We start from the raw sequence: 13,027 nt of genomic DNA on the forward strand, positions 1-13,027 counted from the left end.
ATCAAAGAGAAACTAAACTGCCACCTGTACCCCACAGCCTGACCTTACATTAAATTGAGGCATAATCCGGTGGAACAAAAATGGTTTGTGGTCAGAAAGAATTTTGTTGGCGGACCGGGTCCTCACTTTTTTGCTGTGACCTTGGCCAACCATCTTAACCAATTTGGTCCTCAGTGTGTTGACGTGTCTAGCTAAACTCACACACCCCTGAGGAGGGTTCAGTAAATGACATCAGGAGAACCAGTTCCTGACCCTCCTGGTCTCTCACAGCGGGTGGGGACCTCTCACAATGAGAGCAGCTTGCCAAGCAAGGCTGCAGACGGAAGTCGACTTAACTGCCTGGGTCAATGCTTAAGTTGAACTAGCAAACTTTTTTTTTTTTAATTTTGAGCAGAAAAACTGTGGTTTAGGAAAGAAGTGTGGAGGGTAGGGGGTGAGAAGATTCACCAGAGACAGAGCGGGAATAGAACAGCAGATCTACTGAAATACACTGCTGAGGGGAGCAGCGGGCGAGACAGAGAGGTCTTCTGTGCCATGTGGGTCAGCTTCCTGACTGTGGATCAAACTCAGGTTGTAGCAGTGATAGTGCTGAGACTTAACCCTAGGCCACCAGGGAGGCCCTGCACTAGCAAACTTTTAAAGGAATATGCAATCCACTTCTAGATTAGCACATATACCTTCAGAGTGAAAAGTCAAATAACTGTACAATAACCGTGGATGGCACACATTCAATTTCATTTCATATTGGCTGGAGTCCATGATTCTTGCATGGAAGGGTCACTGGCAGTGGCTGCTGGGCTGGGGCAGGAGGGCAGGAAGCTCTGCTTCACCTGCAGGCCAGCCCACGCTGACTCCTCGGTCCTCCCTGACTGTCTTCATGCAGGAGAGACCCTTCTATTCCTGCCAAGGCCAATGGTTTGCTCATCCAGCACCTCCACCCTCACTCCACCATTTCAGTATATTTATCATCTTTGGAGGTTCCTGCACCATTAAGTGTCATCTGTCAAGATTCTTCCTCCAAAAAGCTCCGCTGGGAACAGCGTGTTTGACGAAGTTCTCTTTCGGTTATAATTATGCTCTCTTTCATCATCATCCTTCAAAAATTTCTTTTTTCTTAATGCCATATCTTTCAAAAGATTTTACAAAAGGAGAATTCCATCTGTCCTTGAAGGTCAGCTGTACATTAGTAGGATGCTCGCTGTTACAAACAATATGGGTGTAGCTCAAGCTAAACGAAAGACAATGGTAGCCACTGGTCCCCAAACAGAGAAGTGCTCGGTGTAACTTGCTTCTGCAGGTCACTGACATCACCTTGGACCTGATCTCCTCCCTCTTCTGCAGGGTTACCTCACATGGGGTTGGCCCGCTTTGTGGTCTTGAGAGTGATGCTTGTCAACAGTGCCACAGGCTAGGACTTTATCGTCTTCATCTTGCAAAAAGAAAATACAGTTGCCCCTCCAGACCCACAAATTTGGTCTAATTATAATAGTTCAGGTTATAAACTGCCCACATTTGAACCAAGACCGGTAGAATACAACTCACGGAGGCTCTGACTCTGACTACAGCCTCAGGTTCGAGCTCGGCCTAGGGCAAGAGCCAGCATTCCAGCCACCACACGTTCCCACGTGGAAATCTATGACTGTTGGAAGAAATAAAGGAGCAATAATCCTTGGGAGCAAATGGCCACTGCAGTTTGTACAAGTGACACTTTCCAAAGACACAAGTATCCTCAAAAACCTTGGCACTTTTACAAAAACACTTACAAATGTTCAAAATTTTCTTCTCCCTCTCAAAAAAGAAAAAAAAAGGGGGGGCACACCCACAACTCCCATTCCACCTCCTCAAAAAAGCAGCCTCATTATTCTTTCTCGTCATTCTCTGAAGAAAAGGCATATTTTATTAAGCCCCAATCTCCTTAGCAGATTAACAGCAAAGGTTTGGCATATATTAGTGACAAGTCCAACTAAATATTTTTAGAAAACTAAAATTATTTTAGGTGATTTAGCCTCTTTTCCATCCGATTCGTCACCCATAACCTGCCTTCTACTTCTGGAGTATAAAACTGCAGCATGTCCTGAATTCCACTGTTCCCAGCGGCAGCTGAGCTGGGCAGCTGGTACCGACCCTGCGGTTTCAGCAGCACGATGCCTTGTCAAAGCCTTTGCAGATGACATCTCCTCCACCTTCCTGCAGGTACAAAGCTCAGGACCCAACAATTCCTTAAACATTGCCACAGTGTCACCATCCTCAGATCCCAGCACTACCTGCTCCTCCTGAAGCTATTCCTTCATAAGTAAGGGTAAGTCAGATGCAAAAAAAGTTCATGATTGTTGCAGAAATATCTGGTTTCAGGCATTTCAGACTCACTCTTCACTTTCCTTTGTGACCCAATGAATTCAGGTCCAGAGAAGACACATTTTACTCCTTCAACCCTAAATAACTTCCTTGGCAGAAGAGAGCAAAATGCTGTAGCGGGTGTGGGAAAATCCATGGGATTTGTGGGGAAATTTGTCTGAGGTACTGGTTTTCCTGGAAGAAACTTTGAGAGCTGTTGGGCTTTGGAGTATCTTGTGTTTAATAAACATGTATCTCACAGTGTAAGGTAGTTTCCGGTAGTGGTTTCCAGTAGTGGGGAAAGTGGTCTATGTGCCAACTGGTGCTGAGGCTGTTTCTTAGGGCAAATTTAAGAACATACACAAATCAACAAAAAGAAAATGAATAACAGTTCTCTTTAGTTATGAATAAGTTCTTCCCCCCTCAAAATAGTACCTTTTTGCTTTCTTTTTTGCATACTCTATGGTGCCTATTCTATCATCTTTTTAACTTTAGTTCATAACAGAATCATCCCCTCTCCAGAGTCCAGGCCAGGCAGACCACCATCTTAGTCAGGGATGGGACCGACCACATTCTTAACAAAGTGAAATTTAGGGATCTTGTCTAAAAGAAGATGGATGACGATGAAAGAGCTGTTTCAGGAGCTGACCCAGAAACTAATAATTAATTATATTCTCACAGGCTGAACTGTCCAGGGTTTTAGAGGGCATCATCTTTTTTCAAGCTTCAAAAGAGGTCGAGAGATTCTTCGCCTGTGGCAGTGAGATATGAATGGAAGGTTAGTCACTTGATCCTTCCACAGAAGCAATAATTCACTGCCTGCAAAGCAGGCTCTGGAAAGGATGGTGTTGAGGGACTGTTTAAATGCTAAAATGGACAGATTATTAGAAATCATTTTAATGGCAGCCTGCTTTCAGGTGAAAAATTCAGATTGGGTGCCCACCTAGACAAAATTCTCCTGAGTATACTTCATATAGTGGGGTTATTTTAGTCTACATACACTCGTGGTATACTGGTTAATATCATGGATATTTATTTAAAAGTGAGGCCTGTGATGAAGAGGATTATAATACTTGATAACGAGTATAGTTGGTAGAATATATAAAATAATTTTACTTAAAATGCAGTGATTTTTCTTCAATATGAGGGTGCACTTCTTTTTTTTGGTAAGTTGATGTAAGGTGTGTGTGTGTGTGTGTGGACATTGGTTTACAATGATGATATGACTTAGATATAGGATCGTGCCCTTCAGGTGCATGTTGTCACACTACAAACACCACCCAGGTACCCTTAGTTCTCTACCACGGTTCACTGCACCGCCGTCCCCATTCAGGTAGTCTTGGTTGTAGAGTGACATTTCCATTGTTTGCTGTTGGTTTGGCTTTATCTGACCCTATGTTGGTTTTTCTATATTCCAGACTCAGAGAGCCCATACAATATTTGTCTTTTGCATCCTGGTTTATTTTGCTCAGCAAAATCCCTTCTAGTTACACTCATGTTGATGCAAATTTACACTCATGTTGATGCAAGAGTTTGTCTTTTTTCGATAACTAAATAGTGTTCCATTGTGTATATATACCACATCTTCCTAATCCACTTTTCCATTTGGGGGCATTTAGGTTGTTACCATATCTTGGTTATAGTAGTGCTATAATGAACAAAGGAATGTATATTATCTCTTCTAATTAGGTAGATATCTAGGAGAAGAGTTGCTGGATCATATGGTAGATCCATTTTTAATATTTTGAGAAACTCCATACTGTTTTCCACAGCAGATGAACAAGTCTACATTCTCACCAACAGTACACAAGGCTCTTTTCTATTCTGCACCCTTGCTGACATTTGTTGGTTCTGGTGTTTCAGATATGGGTCATTTTCACAGGTGTGAGTTGGTATCTCATAGACTTCAAACTCTACCACAAAGAGATAACAATTGAAAACAATATGATGCTACAAAAGAACAGACACACAGATGAATAGAATAGAATTGAGAGTACAGAAAAAAATCCACACTTGAATGGACAGTTAATCTACAACAAAGGACAGGCCTCCCTGGTGGTGCAGGGGTTAAAAACAGTACTATCAAGCTATCGCCAGCCACTGCAGCATGAGTTTGATCCCTGGCTAGCCAGGGAGGTAACCCACATGGCACAGCAGACCTCTCCTGGCTCGCCTGCTGCTCCCCTGAGCAGTGTATTTCAGTACATCTGCCTGTTCTGCTCCCCACTCTCTCTGGTGAATTTTCTCACCCCATGCACCTCTGGCTTACGCCCTGGTTCTTCTATGCGTAAATAAAATATTTTTTAAAAAAATATTCTACAACAGAGGAGCCAAGAGTATACCTTGGAGAAATAAAAGTCTCTTCAATATATGATGGGAAAACTGGACAGCCAGGCATAAAAGAATGAAACGAGATACTATCTCACGCCATACCCAAAATTAACTGAAAATGGGTTAAACACCTGGAAAGCAAGGTCTGAAACCATAAAACACATAGAAGAAAATTTAAGCAAAACACTTCACAACACAAGCTTCAGTGATATCTTTGTGATATGTCTCCAACAGCAAGAGAAACAAAAGAGCTTATAAACAACTGGGGCTATGTCAAACTAAAAAGCTTTTATACAGCAAAAGAAACTATCACTAAAACAAAAAGACACCCTTCTGAATAGGAGAACATATTTTCACACCGAACATCTGACTGGGGGCTGATATCCAAGATCTACAAAGAACATACACAAATCAACAAAAAGAAAATAAATAACACAATTTTCTTCAGTTATAAAAAAAGTTCCTCTCCCTTAAAACAGTACCTCTTTGCTTTCTTTCTTGCATACTTTATGGTGCCTAGTCTATCATCTTTTTAAACTGCTCTTTCATCTTTCCATCTTATTATTTGTCCATCAACTTAAGAATTTCTCTTTAAGGATGAGAGTTTAACAAATTCTTTTTTTTCTATGCTTAATTGTCTATATAACTCATCTCTCATGATTCCAAACTCAAGGACTATATTTTTTTAATTGCTTAATTTGTTTTGGTTCTTCTTTTCTAATCCAGCTATTCTTTTTCATACTATTTAATTCCTTCATTTGTTTCCAATTCATTCATTGACTTCTATAATTATTTTAAATGCTCTTACTTTACAGACTTTGTAATTTAGGATGTTGGGTTGCTAGGATACTAATTAATCTGCTGGTTCATCTGCTGGATCTCACTTGTATAATTTGTAATTTTTAAACATGAACCCATTTTCAAGCATGGATGCTTATTCTTTGAGAGTCATATGTACTCTGGTTCATGAAATTATTAAAACAGAATGATTTCAGTCTTGCTTATGCTTAAGAAAGGAACTTTAATATTTCCACACTATTTTTCATACCCAAGTGCCTGATAGCATGCCAGGGAGGTTTGGGCACAACCCCTAGGTTTCATTCAAACTGCACACCTCAGTAATCACCTAAGATGGACACCCTATTCCTCCTCTCTCCAGAGCACATGTATCACACCTGCTTAATTCCTAGCATGTCCTCAGCAACATGACAAATTGCTTCACAGTTATCCTGCTTCCTCTTCTATATTCAGTTCTCTCTTCTCCTCTATTAAGTCCTTCCCTTTCTGTCCTTCCCTTTAGTAGCAAATTTATCCAACCTGGTCTTCAGCCTTATCTCTATCACCTGCACAATTTCTCCCTGCATCTGCATTGTTATGACTTACTATCATCATATTTTATAATTATAAACTAAGAATACCATCAAATGAATTTGACCTCAAACAGGCATACACACAGACTATTTGGGAGGATTGTATTTCATTACAAGATTTATTCACAAATCTAAGGCAAAGTTTTCTTAGGAATAAAATAAAATTGGGGCCTCCCTGGTGGCACAAGGGGTTAAGTCTCAGCACTATGAAGATATCAGCAGCCACTGTAGCATGAGTTCGATCCCCGGCCAAGGAGTTACCCATATGGCACAGCAGACCTCTCCTGTCTCACCTGCTGCTCCCCTCAGCAGTTTATTTCAGTAAATCTGCCTGTTCTTTTTCCCACTCTGTCTCTGGTGAATGATCCACTCACTCCTCATCCCCCATATCTCTCGCCTACACTCCAGCTCATGTGTGGATAAATAAATAAATCTTTAAAATAAATAAATAAAATCGGCCTTCAAAATATTAGCCTTAAATCTACTTCACAGAATAATTGCCATAAACAATAATGGTTCTACAATAATTTAAATCCTAAGAATAGAAGAATAATTACAACTCTAGAGAAATAAAAACATTTCTAGCCAGATTCTTGAAAACAAATTGCAGGGATATGCAAAAAAGAGCCTAACTCTCGAAATCTCTAAAGTGATGGCAGTTATATTTACTGTTAAGTAAACACACAGGACATATAATGAGCATAAATTTGTACTACCTGAGCACTGAAAAAAAAAAATTGTTGAGTTTCTGAATAGAAAGGAGAAAATTGGTATGTCCACAGCTTCAGGTCAGGAGGGCAACCTTGAGATTTCTCTTCACTGTATAAGTCCTGGAAGATGAAACCAGGGAGGAAAGGTTGAACTAGAACAAAGCAGAAGTCTCCATGCCCACCCACCACGTAGAGGAGAAAGAGAAATTGGGATCCACCCTATCCATGCAACCATCATAACCAGAAGTAATGCAGGAGGAAAAGATCCAGAGATGGCCAGGGGTATATCCATTTGTTGATGTTCATTCATTTATAATAAACATTTGTTGTCTATGTTTACTGAGAACTGTCTGTATAAGTCACCACCATGCTAAGCAGGGCAGGGGATGGAAGCTATTTCAGATTGAGATCTATCCCATGCAATTTTCTAACCATGTCAAGAAAAAATACAATAAAATATCATGTAGCTATCCCACATGAATAATACAGTAAAAGTTTTTAAAAAGCATGCAGCAGATGAAGAAAATTTTTAATAAAAAAAAAATCTGACTCTGGTTAAAGAAAGAAAGCCTAAGGTTATTAGGAGAACTCCACCGTTCCAGGTCAATAATTCCCTGAATAAAGTCAAGTTTTCTTAAATAATTAGTCTGAGGGAGAGTAGCAGCTACAAATTCTATACTCTCCCCACCCCCACTACACATTCAGAACAAAAGAAGGGCATTCTAGACTTTGGAAGCCAGGAAGCTTCTCTGCAGGCCACCTCTCCCTACAGCTGCAACCCACAGGAGCTTTGACAACAAAGCAGCTCCTTGGTCAGCTTCAGTGACTAGTTAACAACTGGTCATCTGAAAAATGCCAATGTCAGTTTTCTTGGTTGTAATGAAAAACAAAACACCGCACAGAGCTTGTAAAATTTTGCAAAGCTCTACTTGACAATGTCAAACTGCCAGGAATTGTCCACCCCATGGGACATGAAGGCCCTGCAGCGAGATTCCCCCCTGGATTGCTCCAAACACAGCTGGCCTTCTGCTGGACAGTGCCTGGAGCCTCCTGGGGCCCCGCCTGCAGCTGACCAGCAGCACAGCCAAGACTGTCTCTGAAAAACAACCTATCCTGTGTTTATGAGACTGAGAGAGTCTTAGGTTGCCAAGCGCTTTCCATTCTTACGCTGCTCATTTGGTGATGCATTCATGGAAGCTGATTTCAGTAAAACCACAGAGACAGTGGAGCTGCCTTAAATAGGAATTTATTATAGTCTTGCTCTTTGCTTCTTCCTGGGTGTGCACAACCTTTGCCCTGCCCTCTGCAACTTGGGTAAATGAGCATCATTTCTCTGCCTTTATCATCACACAGAAAGTCTCCAAATGCAAATGCAAAATGGTGGCCCCTCCCAGGGGACAACGTGCAATTAGATGTCTACAATTTTGCATATACCAAGCAAGCAATTTAAAATGTCAAATAGAGAGCAGTTTCTTTGTGCTCCATAAAAGACTCCTCCTGATTCCCCCAGACAACCCATTTGCAGAATTGCTACTAAATCAACATAATTTGTTTTCCCTGAGACCGTGTTCTGTTAGGGAAACCTCCTTCAAAACTGCTGAAGCTGCTGCAATTATATAAAATTATTGCATCTCACAATAAGAAACTTCCCTATAATTGGTCATGCAAATGAGGCACAATAATACATATATAATTTAGACACAGAGGATTATCCTTGAAAGGCAGTGTGAATGTTGTCCCCTGTTGGTTTAATTTCATCAGTGTTCCCTTTGCTTCATGAAAGCCGTGCATTCTACAATTCAGCAGATATTAGGAATCCCAGAGACACACACTTTGCTTGGGTGAATTCAAATATTTAGTGTATAATGCATGTCAAATATTTGCAGTATTTGAATGCAAATACAGCAGCACTGAGACGTCTATCACTGCAGAACGGGAGAATAATTAGCCTTCATTTATATGGAGCTGACAGGCAGACTTTTCCCAAAATCTAACAGAAAGCCTGCAGGCAAGTCAATATATCTAATTCCATATACCTGATGCCACCAAAGAAAGCAGATCAGAGCTCAAGGGGGACAGAGCGTCATTTGGGATGCACTTTCCATGAAAAAAGAACTGTTCCAAGACAACGGAAGACCCCACGCCCCCTTGTACTGTGCTTGTTTACAGATAAGGATAAAGCCTTGGTGAAAGCTTGTCCCTGAAATTCAGAAAGACAATTTATTCTTTTGGAACAAAGACTACTAAATGGAACCCCAGAAACCTGGAGCCTAACATAGTTTTGTGATGGATGAGCTCCATGGTCACTGTCAAGTCAATTGCTTTTTAATACCCCATTTCCTCAAGTACAAAATGAAGGAATTGAGTTACATGATCTCTACACTATCCTTTCACTATAAAATACTAGAATCGACTGACAATAAATGTTTGCTTTTACGCCAAAGGTCACTGTGGATTTAAGGCAACAATGTGGCCTTAAGACCGACAGGACTGCCAGGTCAGGGGTTGAATACCAGTTTTAAAGTACAGTTATATGAATCCGTACAAGGTACTAGCTCTCTGTACTTAAGTTTCTTCATCTAGAAATAAATTTTGGGGAGAACTAAGTTTTCCTGGTATATAGTTATCACTTAAAATCCATACTTAAACGCAACCCTACGCAAGGTTACCTAGAGTCAATTCTCCTTGCATTTTTAAAATTAAATACACCATGGAATATTACTCAGCAATCAAAAAAGATAAACTCATGCCATTTGCAGCAACATGGGTGGAGCTGGAAGGGATCATGCTCAGTGAAATAAGGCAGAAGAAAAAAGAAAAATATTGGATGGTTTCACTTATGGGAGGAGTATAGAAGATCCAAATAAGGGATCAGGAAAAAATAAAGTAATTATAATAAAGTAAATATCAAAATCAACAGGCAACTATAAACCAGAGACATTCTGCAGGGGGGAGAAGGGAGTAGGATCAAAACAGGGGAGGGGGGCCTCCCCAGTGGCGCAGCGGTTGAGCGCTGGGTTGCAAAGCTGTCTGCAGCCTCTGCAGCGCTGGTTCGATCCCCGGCCACTGGGCGAGGGTCCCACATGGTGCGCAGACCTCTCCTGTCTTGCCCGCTGCTCCCCTCAGCAGTGTATTTCGTCAGTCTGCCTGTTCTGTTCCCCGCTCTGGCTCTGGTGAATTCTCTCACCCTCCCGCATTTCTGACTGTACCCAGTGCTTGTAAAAATAAATAAGTAAATCTTTAAAAAAAACAAAAACAGGGGAGGGAAGAGCACAAGGGACTATGGTGATGGTGCATGGGTGAATGAGCGGTGGGAATTTTACGGGGACTATAACTGAGATGAAAATGCATACATTGTACAAAATGAAAAAATGATGTAAAAATATATAAAATAATACTAAAAAAATAAATTTACAGTCCTGCTCTCATCTCATGCTACTTTCTTCTTCCAACATGATGTCTAAGCCACACTCACATCAGGAAGACACAATGTAGTAGCAGTATTTGTATGAGGCACAGCATAGAGGCAAAGAGCATAACATCTAGATGGAAACAGGTTCAAATCCTGACTCCATTTTTCACGCATCATGGGATCCTGAGCAAGTCAGTTAATGTCTCCAAATTTCTATTTGTGAGATAAGGCTGATAATATCTATTTGTATAGAGCTGATCTAAGGTCCAAATGACATGCTTAGTTAGTCCTATGCTAGAGATGAGCATCTAATAAACAACGGTGCTGGCTAATATGTATTCCTTCAATCTTGTATTTTTTACAACTCCTCAACTTTGCCCTAGGAACGTGAACCACCTCCTCTCTCCTGCCTTCCTGACTTACAAAAATCCATGGCAGACTTTCCATGGCGCAGTTGTAAGGTGAGAAATAAACCCTTGTTGCATGAAGCCAGTAAAACCTTGGGATTTATCTTTTTCATCATAACACGCTTTAGCCATCCTAATAGTCTGCTCTATCCCTTCGCTGCTCAAGCTCCTATCATCTTGTGTTGTTATATTCCTGGCACTTAGCACATGTTTGACATCTAGTTAGCACCGGAAGATATCTGTTGGATAAGCAAATAAATGGGTAAAACACCAGCGTGTACAGATTGACAGAATTTTCTTTGAAGGTCACAAAAAAGGAAATCTAAAGTGAAACCCTTTGCTAGCATTCTCAGAAGATTCTAGTGACTTATGATCACCTACAATGAGACCCTGAGCACTTTGTTCTCATGGGTGGGGGGCACAGAAGGGAAGAACACATAACAAAGACACCTGAAGTCACACTTCTCTGGGGGATTCCCTTGCTAGAAAATAGAGTAGCAGGGCATCACAGCAAGTATTTCTTAGGCTTGCTTGCCTGGGTTAACACAGCACTAAGACACAATTTATGGGTGAGGAAAAATACCTACTAGCTTTCCTTTCAACTAATGACACAAATATATAAAAGACTATCACTGAAGGAAATGATCTTCTGAGCCTTTCCTTTATGATACTAATTTAATAATAAAATATCACCTATTATCTTAATAATAAAATTGTTAAAAGAACAACAATAGATATAAACAAAAAACCTTTTTCCGGCTTGAACATGTTACACATTATATCTCAGAATTTAGTTTCTAAAAAATATTCCTTTGAAAAGTTTATTTAGCATTCAGTGAACTTGGGGGTCGTGTTTTCAGAAAGAACTTCATCTCTGTGTGCAGACCCAGAGGAGCAGCTGCCACTCCATGTCGGGGGCCACCCCCCAAATCCTTGGGAGGGCAGAGGGCTGGCTGTGTCCCTACATCACCGAGGCTCCATCCAGCCTCTGGAGAAGCACCAGGAAGTCACAGGAGCAGCTCCCTGATGGCAAAGTCTGCAAAATTAAGATGACACCCTGACAGCTCATGTCATAGTCAGTCAGGACCCAGAAAACATAATTAAGAGAATTACTCTGAGGAAAAATGTGGCAATCCCAAGGCCTATCAGCCTGATTGGACAGCACACCAGAAGCAGCTCTGTGGCTGCATCCGCCCGCCACATCTTGGAGGAAGCAGGGGATCTGAGCACCCCCCCCTTTACACCTGGGAGCCATCAGCCTCGGGGCCACAAGAAAAAGTCCATCACGGAGGAGGCAGCTCCTGCACATGGAACACTCACAGCTACAGAAGCAACAGTCCCGCCTGTGATGTGACAGCAAAGGAAGATTATAAAGGTGTGAGTGGGTCTAAGGAGACCTGGCTTTGGCACAGGCTGCCGCTAGCTGCTTGGTGACTTGGACCAGAGACTTTGCTCACTGAGCCTCAGTGTTTCCGATGATGAAGTCTTTTGATGGGTCAGCTGATTTAAAACTGGGCTTGTCAGAGTCCCTGTCCCAAAGTTCTTGGGGGCGTCCATCCTCCTGTTCTCTTTCACATGCAAAGACCCAGGGTCCAAGGTGAGACTTCTGGTCACCACCCAGCCATGATGCCAGCTTTTCTTTGCTCAACGAGGGCGACTGGGGTTCACTTCCCTTAGCCACATGACATTAGCACGCTCCCTTCCCCAGAGGAGATGATTCAGGGGCTGTTCAATTGTGCCAGCCCCCAATAGCAGCCCTCTGAGAAGTCTGCACCAGACAGCTGTTTTGGTCTCTGATGTCAGTCTGTCTAGGAGAACCCCTTCCTTGCGGTGAGCTGCCTGGCTAGCAAATGGCATGACGAATATCCGAGCAGGATTACATCACTGAGGCCCTACCTGTATGGCCTGTCTTCTCTCTCCACCCACTCACAGCTCCCAGAGCAGACTTGTCAGGTTCATCACTGGATTCCCTGGCTCTCTGCTTCTGGTAATTTTGCCAAATGCAGAGTCCCAGCAGGAAATGTTATTTAGGGGGAAAGTGAGGACAGGCTAGGTAATTTCCTGTGGGGCACCTCCTTGTCCCAAGGCCCAGGAGCCTCTCAAATTATTTCTTCCCTACAGGGAGGAATGTCCCAACCCTTCCTCAAGGTGGCCCCTTTCTATGACTCTTCCTGACAGCTCCTTCAGGTTAGTTTCATCTGATTGCAGTGAGAACATTAACATGAACTCTCTACCCTTTTCAATTGTAACTGTGCAGTGAAGTCTTCTTAAGAATATATAATGTCGGGCCTCCCTGGTGGTGCAAGGGGTTGAGCACCGCACTATGAAGCAATCTGAAGACTCTGCAGCACAAGTTCAGTCCCCGGCCGGCCAGGGAGCAACCCACATGGTGCAGCAGACCTCGCCTTTCTTGCCCGCTGCTCCCCTCAGCAGTGTATTTCAGTCAGTCTGCCTGTTCTGTTC

General features: G+C 42.1%; 1 pseudogene; it reads right to left on the bottom strand.

Annotated features, from left to right (window-relative positions):
• Positions 1 to 1,973: 1,973 nt before the first annotated feature.
• On the bottom strand, positions 1,974 to 3,697 carry LOC119242930 (NFU1 iron-sulfur cluster scaffold homolog, mitochondrial-like; annotated as a pseudogene).
• Positions 3,698 to 13,027: the final 9,330 nt, after the last annotated feature.

The sequence above is a fragment of the Talpa occidentalis genome, unplaced genomic scaffold, assembly GCF_014898055.3.
Source record: "Talpa occidentalis isolate TD23 unplaced genomic scaffold, MPIMG_talOcc4v2.1 talOcc4.13, whole genome shotgun sequence".
Lineage (NCBI taxonomy): Eukaryota > Metazoa > Chordata > Mammalia > Eulipotyphla > Talpidae > Talpa > Talpa occidentalis.